Source organism: Scyliorhinus torazame, chromosome 28 (assembly GCF_047496885.1).
Source record: "Scyliorhinus torazame isolate Kashiwa2021f chromosome 28, sScyTor2.1, whole genome shotgun sequence".
Lineage (NCBI taxonomy): Eukaryota > Metazoa > Chordata > Chondrichthyes > Carcharhiniformes > Scyliorhinidae > Scyliorhinus > Scyliorhinus torazame.
In genome coordinates, this window is record NC_092734.1 from 6,814,602 (window position 1) to 6,830,439 (window position 15,838).

General features: G+C 46.0%; 1 long non-coding RNA gene across 1 annotated transcript in view; it reads right to left on the reverse strand.

Moving 5' to 3' along the window:
• Positions 1 to 1,396: 1,396 nt before the first annotated feature.
• LOC140403444 (uncharacterized) overlaps positions 1,397 to 15,838 on the reverse strand; it is a 113,313-nt gene continuing 98,871 nt past the window's right edge. The window contains exon 3 of the long non-coding RNA XR_011938315.1: positions 1,397 to 1,442. This is a non-coding gene — a long non-coding RNA (uncharacterized lncRNA). The remainder of the gene's footprint in view (positions 1,443 to 15,838) is intronic.

Here is a 15,838-nt window from a genome sequence, read left to right on the forward strand (position 1 = left end):
TGAGTTCAGATCCAGTTTCTATCTTCCGTTTAATATTCTGCCAGGAGGCTAGTCCAATACTCAAACCATGCTGCCTCACAACTCCAGGGACCTGGGTTCAATTCCGGCCTCGGGTCACTGTCTGTGTGGAGTTTACACATCCTCCCCGTAGCTGCATAGGTTTCGCCTGGGAGCTCTGGTTTCCTCCCACAGTCCAAAGATGTGCAGATGAGGTGGATTGGGTTCGGGGCTGGGTTGGTGAGATTCGAATCGATTACCTCTGATTTCATGGAACCAGTCTGGAAATAGACTTCTAAATTATGCACAGTTTGTGCACTTTCAGCAACTAGCTCACGCCTTGCAAAGGAAATAAATCACACTTTGGTAACTTAATCGAATGTAATTGATAACACATTCACACAAGCGACTCGTGTGCTGATTTCTCCAAGCTCCGACCAGAAGCAACAGCTGAACTGACACTAAAAAACACAATTAGCATCTTTTGAAATCCTATTTTATGTTCGGGAAGTAAGTTTTTGACTTCATCCATAATGAAAGCTTGGGAGTTCAGATAGCAACACAGTAATATTTATCCCTGCTACTGATATGTCTTTAATCCAATGAACTGTTACAGAAAATAGATACAACTGCTTCATAATAATTCCTTAATAAGTAGGCCACCTGAATACTGGGCGGGGTTCTCTCAGCCCGGGGCCGGGCCAGAATATCCCCGCGACCGGGCCACGCCGCCCCAAAGCCGGCACACGATTCTCCGCAAAGCGGAGAATCGGCACCCGTGTTTGGGGCAGCGCCAGTCGCGCTATGCGGCCGGCCCGCCGCTTCTTGGGCTGGGATGGGCCGAGCGGCCGTGGTGGAAGCGCTGAGTCCCACCGGCGCCGTTCTAACCTGCTCTCAGCCGGCGGGACCACAGTGTGGAAGGGTCAGGTGGCGGCCTGTTGGGGGAGGGGGGGGGGGTTGGGGGATGTTGCGTCGGGGCTGGCGCGTTGAAGGAGGCCACTACGCATGCGCACGTTGGCGCCGGCGCCACTGAGCATGCGCGGATCCCGCGGCGCTCAGTTCGCACCGGGATCGGCAGCTAGAGTGGCGCAAACTGCCCCAGCGCCATGCTGGCCCCCTGTAGGGGCCAAAATTAGTCCTGGCAGCGGCCTGTTCACTCCATCGTAAAACGCGACGGCGTTTATGACAGTGTGCACACTCTGCCGCGGGATGAGAGCATCCCGCCCACTGTATCTCAAACAAGCATTTTCCCTGCAGAGATACAAAGCCTGGTAACCAAATAAATGAGCTAGCTTTCCTAAAATTCACCTGTTTTCTTGGTTCCCTGTCTATAACAGGTAAAATAAGACCAGCTTGCTCGCCATTTTAAGGATATACCTCCGATTTTCTGTGCCACCTACCTGGAACACCTCTGCGACCATGTCTTCCTTTTTCTCCTGGTGGTCCTAGTGTGAAAATAGTAAGCAGAATTAGTGCAACTGTTAGCAAATGGAGAATGCGAATAGGTTTCTGTGCATGCATGTACTATACCCTATTTATTAATATGATTATTAAAACAAATCAGAGTCCAAATGTAAACAATCAAAGCTTAATTAAGAATCCACCGCATTTAAAGATCTCCTTCTTTGTAACCTGTTATGGAACACTAGGCTTTAAGGCTGATCTAACTCAGTTTAACTGCAGATGCATACAGTTCTTCTCTAGAGCTCTTAATACCATCAAGAATGTATCTATCTTGCACCTTTCCATTTTGAGTGCCTAATGTTTCCTTGGGGGTATGGTCTATTCTCAGATAAATAGAGTTTAAAATTATAAGCTTTAAAAATAATTACACTTTTGAAATAGAGACAAGTAATCCATATTTCCAAATGATCTTGGATCTTTACAACCCACATTTTCCGAGCTTGCATACAAAACAAGCACATCAAACAGTAATTAACAAAATACCTTCCAGCCTCTCAAAATGAACCCAGCATTTAAAACTTGAAACAAAAAATGGAAGTACTTAACTTAAATACATAAAACACTCCTATAAAATAAATCATTTGCATTGATCATTACAAAAACCTGTGATAAGATTGAATGTCCTCTTGGATCGTGAACCTTTCAGAAACAAAGATCACCATTACCCAGATTGTGTAGCTGCTTATCATTCATAGAACATTGTCAGCATGACTAAATTTGAGGTGTGAAGCAAGTGTTGCTTTTTAGAAAAGTGTAAGTGCTATTTATATTAACCATTTCTATTATTACTATGAAATAAATCACCATTCACAGTGGTCGGCAATAAAACATTCCTTTAAGTTTCGGCTAAACGCGAGCAATTTTAATGCGGTCACATCTTGACATGACCCAAGTATGAATTGCATGTTCAATGAACCATGACTTGGCTACATAATGAGCAGCTCATTCATGGTTTTCAGAGCATGTAATAGTTCAATCAGTCTGGAGTTACTGCTGGAATGTAACAATTGGTACACTGATCTGTCCCATTTTGAAATACAGCAGAGGTGTTTTCACAAGCTCAAGGGTTGGATGCAAATATTTTCACAAGGTATTTCCAGGAATTCCATCATCATTGCACAGCACGTGCCAAATTGAATCTATCGGAATTGTCAGGAATCGAATTAATACCATTTCACCAAAGTTTATCACAAACTATTCTGGATAAATATTTGGAACAATAAATAGTGGACTAATAACTTTTAATGCTGCTAATTCTAACTAACAATTTAGGTTTAATCTTGTACTCTAAACAGCATATTCTTTCCAGTAAAATTGATTAATTTTCCACTCAATAATTAGGAAGGAAAGTGTTAAAGGCCTGGAAATCCATGTGCCTTGATTTCAGGAAAGACAATGACATTCTTCATTCTTCTTCCCTTATGATATGCGATCCTTCCCCCATCAAATTTTCCTCTCTGTCCTCTAGTCAGTCGATGCTTAATGCTCAGGCAGTAAAGATGAAAATCTACCCCATGATATCAGTGTCATATAAAGAATGCATCAGTCTACTCCCCCCGCAAAGAAGAAAGTTGCCAAAGATTTTTACTCAGGCCAAGGGGAAAATTCAATATTGGCAGGGATGCATAATGAGTGGGAGTGGATCAGTTCCTCTGCCCAATGGCTTTCAATTTTACCCCCACTGTCCCTTTAAAGTATGATTGTTCCAACATAATTGGAACTTTTGGCCCCATAAACAAGTCGCAACTTGAAAGTGGTCTGTAGTGTTTACAGAGAAACATGATACATTAAAAAGTGCCCAAAATTGAAACACCCACCTTATACAAAAAAATACAGCCCCCACCAAAAAAACAAACCTTGTCCATGAACCATCCAAACACTGTACGCAAACATTTACTCCGCTATGTACATGTCAGAGACACCATATGCAAAAACGATCCCAGCCTGCTACATAAAAAAAACACAAAACCCTTCCACAGACAATATCAAACACTCCAGACAAAATATCTGAGGCCCATGCACATTCAAATCCCTAATCTATGTAACAAATATTTGTGCCTTCCTTCCTTCCCCTCTAAAAACGGGAACATTTCAGGCTTAACTCTTTGAACATCTTGGATCTGGAAAACTGGAGGGGGGGGGGGGAATGGAATCCTGATTGGTGGAAAAATGACTGCTCACTAATTAGTCTAAATCCACAGGAGAAGCTTACCCCAGTCCTCCAGACCCAGGGCCTTTGAGGAACTCAAGTTGTGCTAAAGTCCAAATCAGCTTTGTACACAAGCGCCCCAAACATGTAGAAAAGGAAATAAAAGACTTGCGTTTATATCGCACTTTTTGGTGGCGCACCCCCAGCCCACGGCTTTCCCAGCGGAACGGGATGGTTTCAATGGGAAATCCCGTTGATAAGTGTCAGCGGAAGGCGTGCAGTCGGGAAACATGTGGTGGGGAGGCCGGAGATTCCCCCCCCCCCCGCCTGCTGCAAGATCGCCATGGGCGGGCCATAGACCATGTAAAGATCCAATGACCTTGGGTGGGGATTTCCAGTCGCCGGGGGGGCGTGGCTTGGGAATCATCGCCCTTCGTAGACTCGTTCTAGAAGTCAAGGTGGTCAAACCCTTTGAAGGTTAAAATGACTCTGATACGTACGAGGAGCTGTCTTTGCAATCATCAGTCACAGAAAATTCCTGAATACCCAGGATACAAAATTGCATGAAAAAGTTTGTTGAAACTAATAGCAGATGTGTAACTTCATTCTGGTTTTACAATGGAGAGGATTTCCCCTGCATACTACGTGTGGCAAAATTGGAAATACATTCTTCATAATGAAATTAACAGCTTTTTAATGCATTCACACACACACACACACACACACAGAATATCCTCCACCTTCATCAGAAAGATTTTACATCCCTCACTGAAAATGAATCTGGTTATGGCCAAAAAGGATTTTCTATGAATAAATGAATCTGATGTGCCCGCCCCAGCATTTCAGCAACAAAAGTTTACAATATAAAATTTGTTCAGTAATATACAAAGCTATTTTCAAATTCGCAAAGATTAAGATGCTTTAAGCATCTCGGCAACTTAAAGTAGATTCACTTCAGCCTCACCACAGTAATCACAGGTTAGCACTTGAACAAACAGGAAATAAGGGACTTAACCCTTTAACTCTCTTTGTGGAAAATAAGCCACTAAAATAATAACAACTGCAGCACAAAGAGGTGGAAATGTACAAACTGGCCATGGCTGTGCAGGAGGCTTTGGTCAGGTGGTGAGTGAGTAAGAATTGGAACTGGCAAGTTGCATGGCTGTTGAATCTAATCTCCACAAACAATTGAACATGTAGCAGAAGCACTTGAAATGATACTCAACCACCAAACCAGGACAGTAACAGCAACAGGTCAAAGAACACTCGCGCTGCATTATGTCTCCCATTAAAGGGATACTGACAAACTGGAATGTGGAGTAAAGGGTAAACTTGAATAATAGTTACCGAGCATGTGTGTAAGGCGCTATGTCTCAGTGATGTCACTCACTGAGACAAGAAGCATGCAAAACATTTGAGAGAGGGGCTTTAGTTATGCCCTAATGCTCTATAGTCTTGGGAATAGTTAAGGGTATAAATAAAGGTATTTTGGATAAAGACCATTGCCTCCAACATGATCTCTTCTAGAGTAAGAAACCAAGAATCCCAAGACAACTCCACAATAGCGGATGGCGAAGATGCAAAAAGATTTATAAGGGACTGAGAAGCTATAATTATCAGGATAGGCTAAACAGAGTAAAGCTCCTTATCTCTGGAAAAGACAAGTGTGAGGAGTAACTGAACAAGGGTCTTTAAAATTATAAAGGAGTTGGAAAGGGTAGATGTGCAGAAGGTGTTTCCACTTGTGGGGGAGACCAGAGCCAAGGGACCAGAGAGTGGCAAGAATGTGTAACTCTCTACCAGGCGGAGTGATCAAGACAAACAGCATAGATACGTTAAAGGGGAAACTACACAAACACAAGATGGAGAAAAATGAATAGAAAGTGTTATAACCTGCCTACTTACCATTGGCTGGGGACTAATGACAATCCCACAATCCTGTGGAAGTATGAGCTTCCCCAATGAGAGGAGCGGAGAAACCATTAGTAAACTCCTAGTATAAATAAAGCTGGCCAGTTTAGGAACCGGCAGGAAGGAGTGTGCAGCAAGGGAAGTTGCTGCTGCTATATATATATGTTATTGTAAATAAATGTTATTACTTTGTATCCTTAAAACTCGTGCTGGATTCTTCGTGGCCCTCACAAAACTGGCAACGAAGGTTAAAGTGAATAGCTATCTACGCTGCTGAAGCCACCTCCCTGGATTTTTGTTGGATACAGGTTGGAAGTTGTTTTCTATTATACCATGCCTCTGTACGGACGTTTGGATGTTTTTGATGCTGCGCTGGAAAGCTGGAACCAGTACACACAACGAATGCGTTACTATTTCCGGGCAAACAATATCACCGAAAACGAGCGGCAGGTGGTCATATTGCTCACCGCCTGCGGCCCGCATACGTTTGGGGTGATTAGGAGCCTTACGTACCCAGCTGCACCGGACACAAAAACGTTTGATGAACTTGTGAATATAGTGGGGCAACATTTTAACCCAACCCCGTCCACGATAGTCCAGCGTTACCGGTTTAATACCGCTGAGAGGACCCCTGGAGAATCCCTTGCCGATTTTCTATCCAGGCTACGCAGGATTGCGGAGTACTGTGACTATGGTGAGACCTTGTCAGAAATGTTACGCGACCATTTGGTTTGCGGTATTAACAATGCACCCAGAGAAAGTTGTTAGCTGAGCCAACATTGACTTTTCAACAGGCCATTCAAATAGTATTGTCCCGAGAGAGCGCAGAACGAGGAGTGCAGGAGCTACAGGGAATGGAAGTGCATGCCTTGGGACGCAACCCCTTCCGTCCGAAAATGTCCCCCCGCACGCCTGCGGTACCTTGGGCGAGGCAACGTCCGGACCGACGCCAGTGGCCGTCGGACATTCCTCCCCGAAGGGCGCCTTCTCCAGAACCAACGGATGAGGAGCCATGTCCGTGTCAGACTTGTAGGCGCCGACCCCGTCGCGGACGGCGGTCCTGGGGGCGCCAGAGGCGCCGTCGTTCTGACCAAAACTGGGACCAGCCCAGGGGCCGTAACTGGGACCAGCCCAGGGGCCATACCTTCCATGTGGATGAACTTGCGACGACTACTCCTGAGGACGTGGAGACGGAGGACGACTGCCTGCAGCTGCATTGTGTGGCAGCTCCCCGTGTGGCCCCCATTAAGGTGACAGTACAGGTCAATGGCCACCCGCTTGAGATGGAGTTGGACACTGGCGCAGCGGTCTCCGTGATCGCCCAGAGGACATTCGACCGCATCAAGCAGGGTATACAGACCCTTACATTAACCGACTCACAGGCCAGATTGGCCACCTACACGGGGGAACCACTGGACATTGCAGGAACTACAATGACCCCTGTTGTCTATGGACGCCAGGAGGGGCGTTTCCCACTTATCGTGGTGCGCGGCCATGGGCCCAGCCTGTTGGGTCGGGACTGGTTGCGCCATTTGCGGTTGCAATGGCAGCACATCCTCCAATCAGTTTCTGAAGGGTTGACTGAGGTGCTAGGACGATACCCATATGTATTCCAGCCTGGTTTGGGGAAAATGTGCAGACATTCAAAAGAGGCCTAAAAAAGCAGTCTTCCGGATCAATGGACACGAGACTGGCTCGCTTTTTGTTTACGTATAGGACCACCCCCCATGCGGTGACTGGGGTAGCTCCCGCAGAACTCCTAATGGGCCGGAGACTTCGCACCCTCCTTAGTATGGTTTTCCCGGACATTGGCGCAAAAGTACGCCGCACACAAGAACGGCAGGGACAGGGATTTTCTCGGCAGCGGCCGATTCGGCAGTTTGCACCCGGTGACCCAGTGTTCATTTGGAATTTTGCTGGTGGTGCCCAGTGGGTTCCTGGTGTAATCTTTCACCAAACGGGCCCTATATCTTACCAGCTGCAAGCCCAGGGTCGTCTCCAGCGCAAACATGTAGACCACGTTCGGTCCAGAAGACTATCCCCTCAAAAGATTCCCCGCCCCCGGAGCTCATTTCTACAGCCGCAGAGACCAGAGACAAGGGAAGGTAGTCCTCACAATCTTCCACTGGTGCCTCACTCGAAGCCTGCGCAGGTCGTTACAGAACCGAATGGAGATAGAGACGCTGACATGACGGAGGCAGCAGACTCTGACTCCGAGATGGAGACACAGGATGCATCAGAGGGGGAATCCTCGGGTCCATGGGCCGTGGATGTACAACCGTTGCGCCGTTCATCACGGAAGCGCTGGTCTCCGTCTCGTTACACGCCGCCTGATCCAGCGCCGCGTGCAAATGGTGTCCGGCCTGCGGCAAAACGAGTCCGACGCCCTCCTTCGCCAGGGTCTTCGGTGGATTCCTTGGACTTTGGGGGGGGAGGGATGTTATAACCTGCCTACTTACCATTGGCTGGGGACTAATGACAATCCCACAATCCTGTGGGAGTATGAGCTTCCCCAATGAGGGGGGCGGAGAAACCATTAGTAAACTCCTAGTATAAATAAAGCTGGCCAGTTTAGGAACCAGCAGGAAGGAGTGTGCAGCAAGGGAAGTTGCTGCTGCTGTTATATATATATATATATGTTATTGTAAATAAATGTTATTACTTTGTATCCTTAAAACTCGTGCTGGATTCTTCGTGGCCCTCACAAAAGAAAGCTTTGCTGTTAGTATGAGATGAAGTGGAGTAGGACAAATCTCATTTAGAACATAAACATCAAAATAGGGTCTCTTGTCTGTCTGCTTGAGTATGTTTCAATTTCAGGATCTATTAATGGAAAAAGTGTAACAGTGATGGCACCCACCAGGTCAAACAGTGCCTATTAATAAAAAGCTGCCAGTTCAACTACTGCTGTTATTTTGGCAATAACAGAATGAATGACCCTGATGATCGCGAGCCCAAGAACATTAACTTGAACATAGCTATCACAAAACCACGAATATTAACAGAGCAGTTACCAGCAAGTAGGCTGAAGCACTCATCTCTGATATAACGTAAGGTCACCTTTACATAAATGTTCCTGTTATGGAGAAAAGCATTGGCATTACTTTGAAGCAAATTAGAGTGGCCAGTTGTAGGTTGCAGGCACTGCATAATGGAAACATCAGAAGACATCTTTATCATCCACCTGAGGATAGACTGGCCTTCCGTTATGGGGAACCCCCAACAGCGCAGCACATCCTCAGCACTGCACCACAGTAAGTGCAGAATGGAGTTCTAGAATTGCTGGATACTCCGACAGTGCAACACTTACACCTCCGTGCGCAGACAATCGGAGCAGAAGAGGACGTTCCTGTGAATCAAAAGGGGAAAAAACATGTTTGAACGGGATGAGGACCTGGATTTGGAACCCGGTGCATAGTTACTTCAGAACAATCCCATGATTTTCATCAGCTGAGTAATAAAATCTCCATTCTCGTTTGGGCTGATCCGCAGAACTGCCAGAAATGTAGGGCGGGATTCCCCAGCCGCGTGTTTCTCCGAAGGATCGCTGGCTGCGTTATTCTATACTCCCGCCGCTTGTCAATGGGATTTCCCAGTGAAGCCACCCCAAGCCAGCGGGAAACCCGTGGGTGAGCAGGAAAAGTCAATCCCAACGGCCGGAGAATTCTGGCCGTAATTTGTAATGTAAAGACTCTGATTTAAACATAGCAAAATGTTTCTAACAGTCTGAAAGGGTCAGCTGGGGGTTATCATTAACAGAAATTAATTTACAAACAACAAATCAATTAGGTTTCGTATCACCTACTGAAAAATGCTTCCGAAATAGATTCCAAAATTAACTTTCCTAAGTGGATAGAAGTTTTACGAAAACAAGCAAAATATAAAATCTGGTGCTGGGAGGAACGAAAGGGGGAAACGTTAAGTGTGCACACATTTAAGGCAAGTTACATGTGCAATACAATACTGAATCAAATGTATATTTCTTTGTTGATTGGTTTAATCAAACTAAACCAGCAGTGACCTGAGAATACTCATAATTTACTGCACATTAACAGAAAGGGAATATTTCCTGAAGTCAAAGTCAATTTGATCACAGAGCTGATCTGAAAAGGTAGCTCTGCATCTCCAGGACCACCATGATCCCCAAGCCCTAGAGAAAAGCATACAATGGAGGTTTCTGTGAGGTCACACGAGATCGCTCATAATAAGGGAGCCCAACAGGATGTCAGAAAATGGTTCAGTGACATCAAAAAGGCCAAAGGAAAAGGCTGCATTCAGATACTCTGCTTGTTCAGCTATTGCAGGGGGGAACACCCACCTTGAGAACACTGGTACCTGCTGAGGCCGAGCGGTACAAAATGTTCTTGATTCTTGGAAGAATCCGAAATTTATGATATTGGTGAACACACCAGAGATTCTAGTAAGTGAGTCAATATCAAGTCAAGTGTCACAATCCATTAATACACACTGCTCAAGTAACCCAAAAGCAAGCGGATGAGAAGCATCAGGTGACATTTTCACTCTCCTCTTTTAACCTTAAAATCTGCATGGCTGTTGTCAATTTCTATTGGCTCCTACACCATGGCTTCAGACTCTGTAAAGAACAGTTGCTTCATCATATTAGAATAATAATTAATAATAATCACTTATTGTCACAAGTAGGCTTCAATGAAGTTACTGTGAAAAGCCCCTAGTCGCCACATTCTTGCGCCTGTTCGGGGAGGCCGGTAAGGGAATTGAACCCGCGCTGCTGGCCTTGTTCTGCACTGCAAGCCAGCTGTTTAACCCACTGTGCTAAACCAGCCCCTGCCCAATCCATCCATTAGTGCACTCAGATCCTCAAACTGGACCAGCAGGGATCCCAAGAATATAACGTTGATAATCAAAGTATTTGGAATGAACAAGTGCTTTGTGCGGACACGTTGATCGAATTAATGTAATGCTGGAACTATTTCACTGCCAACCCATGGGCAGGATTCTCCCCTACCCGGCGGGGTGGGGGGTCCCGGCGTGATGGAGTGGCGGGAACCACTCCGGCGTCGGGCCGCCCCAAAGGTGCAGAAGTCTCCGCACCTTTAAGGGCCAAACCCTCACCATGGGCTAGGCCCGCGCCGGAGCGGTTTCTGCTCCACCGGTTGGCGGGAAAGGCCTTTGGCGCCACGCCAGCCGGGGCCGAAAGGTCTTCGTCGGGCGACGCGGGTCCACGCATGCACGGGAGCGTTAGCGGCTGCTGACGTCATCCCCACGCATGCGCAGGGGAGGGGGTCTCTTCCGCCTCCGCCATAGTGAAGACCATGGCGAAGGTGGAAGAAAAAGAGTGCCTCCACGGCACAGGCCCGCCCGCGGATCGAGGCCCCGATCACGAGCCAGGCCACCGTGGGGGCACCCCCTGGGGCCAGATCGCCCCCCCCCTCCCAGGACCCCGGAGCCCGCCCACGCCGCCTTGTCTCGCCGTTCAAAAGGTGGTTTAATCCACGCTGGCGGGACAGGCATTCCAGCAGTGGGACTTCGGCCCATCGCAGGCCGGAGAATCGGCGGGGGTGGGCCCGCCGACCGGCGCGATTCCCGCCCCCGCCGACCGGCAAGGCGCAATTCCCGCCCTCGCCAAATCTCTGGTGGCAAAGACTTCGGGACACGACGGGGGCGGGATTCACGCCAGCCCCTGCCGATTCTCCGACCCGGCAGGGGGTCGGAGATTTCACACAAGGTTACTCTAAACTTTCAATAAAATATCTCCAAAATTAATTTTGATCCCTGCCATATTATGTACTCAAGAACTTAGTAATCCCTCGAGGGCACAATGTTTTGTGCAGCTTGGAACATCGGCAACGACACCTTTAATTATGAAAAACCAAAACTGTACTTAATCTACTGCAACATGAAAAGGAAATTCCTTACAACCACAACTCTAAATTTGAAAATGTTATTGGGTGGGAATGGACTTGGTAGAGAAGGACTAAATTGGTATGGTTTGAAGCCACTTGAAAATCAGAATCTGTCCTTACGTTGATTACATGCATTGAAATTCGAATATAAATTTGGGAAAAATCTACAGCATCCAAAAAGGTGTAGATAACACCAAAACAAACAATTTAATTTGGATAATGAGTGTTGAATAAAGAACATCAGTATAAAATTGTAAAGCCTTGAGGATAGGTCAAGAACTCTCTATGGGATAGTAGACATGTGGGATAAGACTGACAGGAAATGAAGTTGACTCGAGGTCAACTGATATCTAAATTGGGCACTGGTGCTGAGAAGGGGATTGAGGATTTTAGAGGTATTGCTTAATTTATTTTCTTAGGGAGGAGAAGGTACTCAATATTCCTAAAAGTAAGAGGGGTCAGTAATCTCGGCTGATACTTGCCGGCCATTCCTGCTGGCGGGATCTCGGGGTCCTGCCAATGGTGACACGCCCACCCACCCACCCCCATGGGTTTCCAAGTGGCGGAGGGTGCAAACAACGGGAAAACCAGTTGACTGCAGAACCCGAAGACACGGCCAATGGCTGGCTGCCTCTACCACCGCAACACAATGGGGGGAGGGGTGGGGGAGGTCCCATCCATAGTTACCCAAGAGTTAGAAGTGGTTTTAATCCTTCCATCCTTTCCTGTGTAACGATTTGCTAAGGTTTTGATTTTAATCAATATACTGGTCCAGGTGCCCATCAGAGTTTAAACTTCCCAGGCAATTCGTGGACTTCCAGGGGGTCCCTCAGCACATCCTCCAGGACATCGCTGGGGTATGAGCTACGCCCACAGTGACGTTAGGAAGGGAGTTCCCGGATTTTGATCCAGCAACAGGGAAGCAATGATGATGTAGCTCCAAGTCAGGATGCTGTGTAACCTGGAGAGGAACTTGCTGCTGGTGTTTCCATGCATCTGTTGCTCTTGTCCTTCTAGGTGGTAGAGATCATGTGGTTCGGCCAGCTGTCAGTCTTGGTGAATTTCTGCTGTTTATCTTATAAATGGTACACACGGCTGCCACTGTGCATCTTTGGTGGAGGAAGTGAATGTTAAGTTGATGGTTGGGAGCAAGTGGGCTGCTTTTGCCTGGATGGTGTCAACCTCTTTAAAATTATTTCTTATTTTTCCAATTAAGGGGCAATTTAGCGTGGCCAATCCACCTACTCTGCACATCTTTGGGTTGTGGGGGTGTGACCCACGCAGACACGGGGAGAATGTGCAAACTCCACATGGACAAACACGAGTATTTAGGCAAACTAAATTATCCAAAATGATGGTTTAATGTTGAATTACGTATTCCAGTTCCTTAAGTACCCTACACTTTCTGAAAATTACAGTTTCTCCCGATTTTAGTACTGACGAGGATATTTCATCTGATAGTTAATGACCATTGTCAACAGCTCATGTGTTTGTGTAGATAATATATCTGCATGTGACGCCAGACATAATCTAAGAAACATGAAGAGTGAAATTGTTCATAATGATGGTCATTTGATGGAATTACAAATGTGAGTAAAAGGTTCACTAACTGTTTATAATGGGCGAATTTGTGCTGAGCTTTGATTAAAAGCAGTGCAAAAAATGATCCGCTTTTTTTGGAATCGGTCATTAGTAGGACTGTCAAACATGGGACTGTTCATACCTCCCCAGTCTCCGGCTGGGAGCAGAAACACGCAGGTCAACCTAGTTACCTTGAACCAGGCACTTTAAATTTAGAACAAGGTCATGACAGACCACACCAGATAAAGCAGACCAGAGACGTGTGAGACACCATGGTATGCGGAACATGCACAGTTAGCACTAAACAAAGTGAGAACGACTTTCTGTGCCAATAAAAAGTGCAAAGAAATGAGTGGTGTGACAGGGGACTATTATAAGCAGATCATTGCAGCAATAGTTACAGAGCTATACAGTTTTAATTTATTACCTCGCTTTGAACTTTTCATAAGCCAACTGGGGACACCTCCTTCTTTACGTTATTGGACACATCAAACCAGGACGGCGTGAAAATGGAATTTTCTTCTTTCAAATGAGACATATCTTGTAAATCTGGTTATGGCACCTGTTAGGTGCATTCCAGCAGCATAATCAGACCAGCTTTGACGTGGAGATCCTCTGGATTAAATTAGACGAGGGTTGGTGTGTTAAATTAAGGGATCCCATCAGCCACTGGCGAATACACAACTAGAATGCTGGACATGTCACATTAGAGTCAGCGAATGGGATTCTCCTCGCTGCCTGGAGCAATCTCACATCCGACAACAACTCCACCCAACCACCCTCAGGCCCCAAGTCATCATGGTCATGCATTACCCAGGGAAGTAAAATCCTATGAATATAAATACGTATGGATTTAATATCACAGAACAACAAATGCAAACCACTTTGCATCCAACGTGGAGATCATTTCCCCAGCAGCTCAGAGAGGACAGGAATTACTGATATCAGAGGGAGACTGCAGCAATTCAGATGAGAAGGGGGTGCCGCTGATTAAAGGCCAGCTCTGGGTATCACATTAAGCAATTGCAAAATATCAGAGTTCAAAGATTGGAAAATAAAAACAGAAAATATTGCAAAAACCCAGGAGGTAAGGCAGCACCTGTGAAAACAGAGACAAAATTAACATTTTGGGTTGATCATCTTTGATCAGAACACTCAATTGAAATATTAGCTTGGAGGGATTTTCACAGCCCCCCTTGGCATTTCTGTAGGCGACTAACCCACCGTCTCTTGCCCATCCCAGGGCTCTCCCCCACAATACAGTGGGTGGGTACGGCGTCAATCAGTCCACCTCCCCTTAGGCTTATTGAGGCCCCCAACTGACCAATTAATAGGTAGTTAAGGCTTAATTCTTCATCCACTACCATAAAGGCTTAATTCTTCCTCCACCTCCAATACATGGTGGTCAGGGAAAGCGTAACGAAGGAAGCCAGTCCACTCTCTCAGGACTTAGGGGTAAAAGATGGGGAAGAAGGTGGCACCATGTTTGAGAGACGCTTTGTGCCCAGAGATGGCTCCCCCCCTTTGTGCCTCCCTCATGGCCTCCACAACCCGGTGCCCCACCTCCCTCCAGGTGGACCCCAATCTCGCTCCAAACCATCCACCCCACAATTGTAAGTTTGTTATCCATTCTTCCTTTACGGGATTCCTTGTACTCTCAGAAACAGCCGCTACCTACACCCCCACCCCCCACCCACCCCTATAAAATTTACTCCGGTTTCTTTCTTCACAAATACTGCATAAACTGTTGAGTATTTCAATTATTTTCTCTTTTCATTTCAGACTTCCAGCATCCACATTATTTATCTTATGGAAGGTAAGTTTCTGGTTTTCGTGTCAGTAACATGTCCTGTGGTTTTTCCAACCTTGAGTAATGGGTGGAAGTTTCCCTAAGTACAGCAAGCCCTCTGTGACACTGCAGACATCCTGCAGACTCACACTGCATGACTAACACCTCCATCATATCCACAACTTCTGTAACTCCTTTTTCAATTTATAAAAATCTTAGTAAAATCATGTAAGGAACAAGCAAACATTTAGTGATAAAATTATAAGGGTTCTTTGGTTCATCAGAATTGGCAAATAGACTTTAGACATAACACCATTCCCTTTTTTTGTAGTGAATCACCAAAATGAGAGTTTTCATTAGATTGTGTGAATGGATCACGATACTCTTCATCCTTGCCCTGGAACTCCCTCCATAATGGCACTGTACCCCCACCACATGGACTGCAGCAGTTCAAGAATGCGGTCCACCATTATTGCTCATGCCAAGCGCAATTAGGGATGGATCACAAATGCCGACCTTGCCAGAGATGCTCAACTTAACCTGGAGACAAAAGAGGGTTTTGTACAAGTTGGGTTCAAAACAATCATTTGCTGAAAGTGTGGGTGGGATCAATTAATTGGGCACTCTAAATTTATTTTTAAAAAAATACATGTCAATGTTGAGAATGTATCTCATCTAAACACTGTAAATATAACTGCTGGCAGCAGAGATTTTAAACATTCTCTCCCAGGCTGTGCAAGGGAATCAAAATTCCAGTTGGACATGCACACAATGGCCTGACCAGTCCACCATTGAAAGGAATGACGCTGGACGTGGAAAACATGGAGGCTGCCTTCCTGGATTGCAGGAGAATGATTGGCAAAAGAATTTGAATGGATTGCAGAAGAACTCCCGCTTCTAAAATTCCTTCTTCAGCACAACCTATGAATCGTACTGTGGAACTGTACGATTGTTGGTTAGAAAGGAAATCTAGAGATTACACAGGAAACACTGCTGAAATCTCAGAACACAAGATGCTGGAAACAATGCTGGTTTGTGCTGGATGCCAATAAGGTGGCCTTA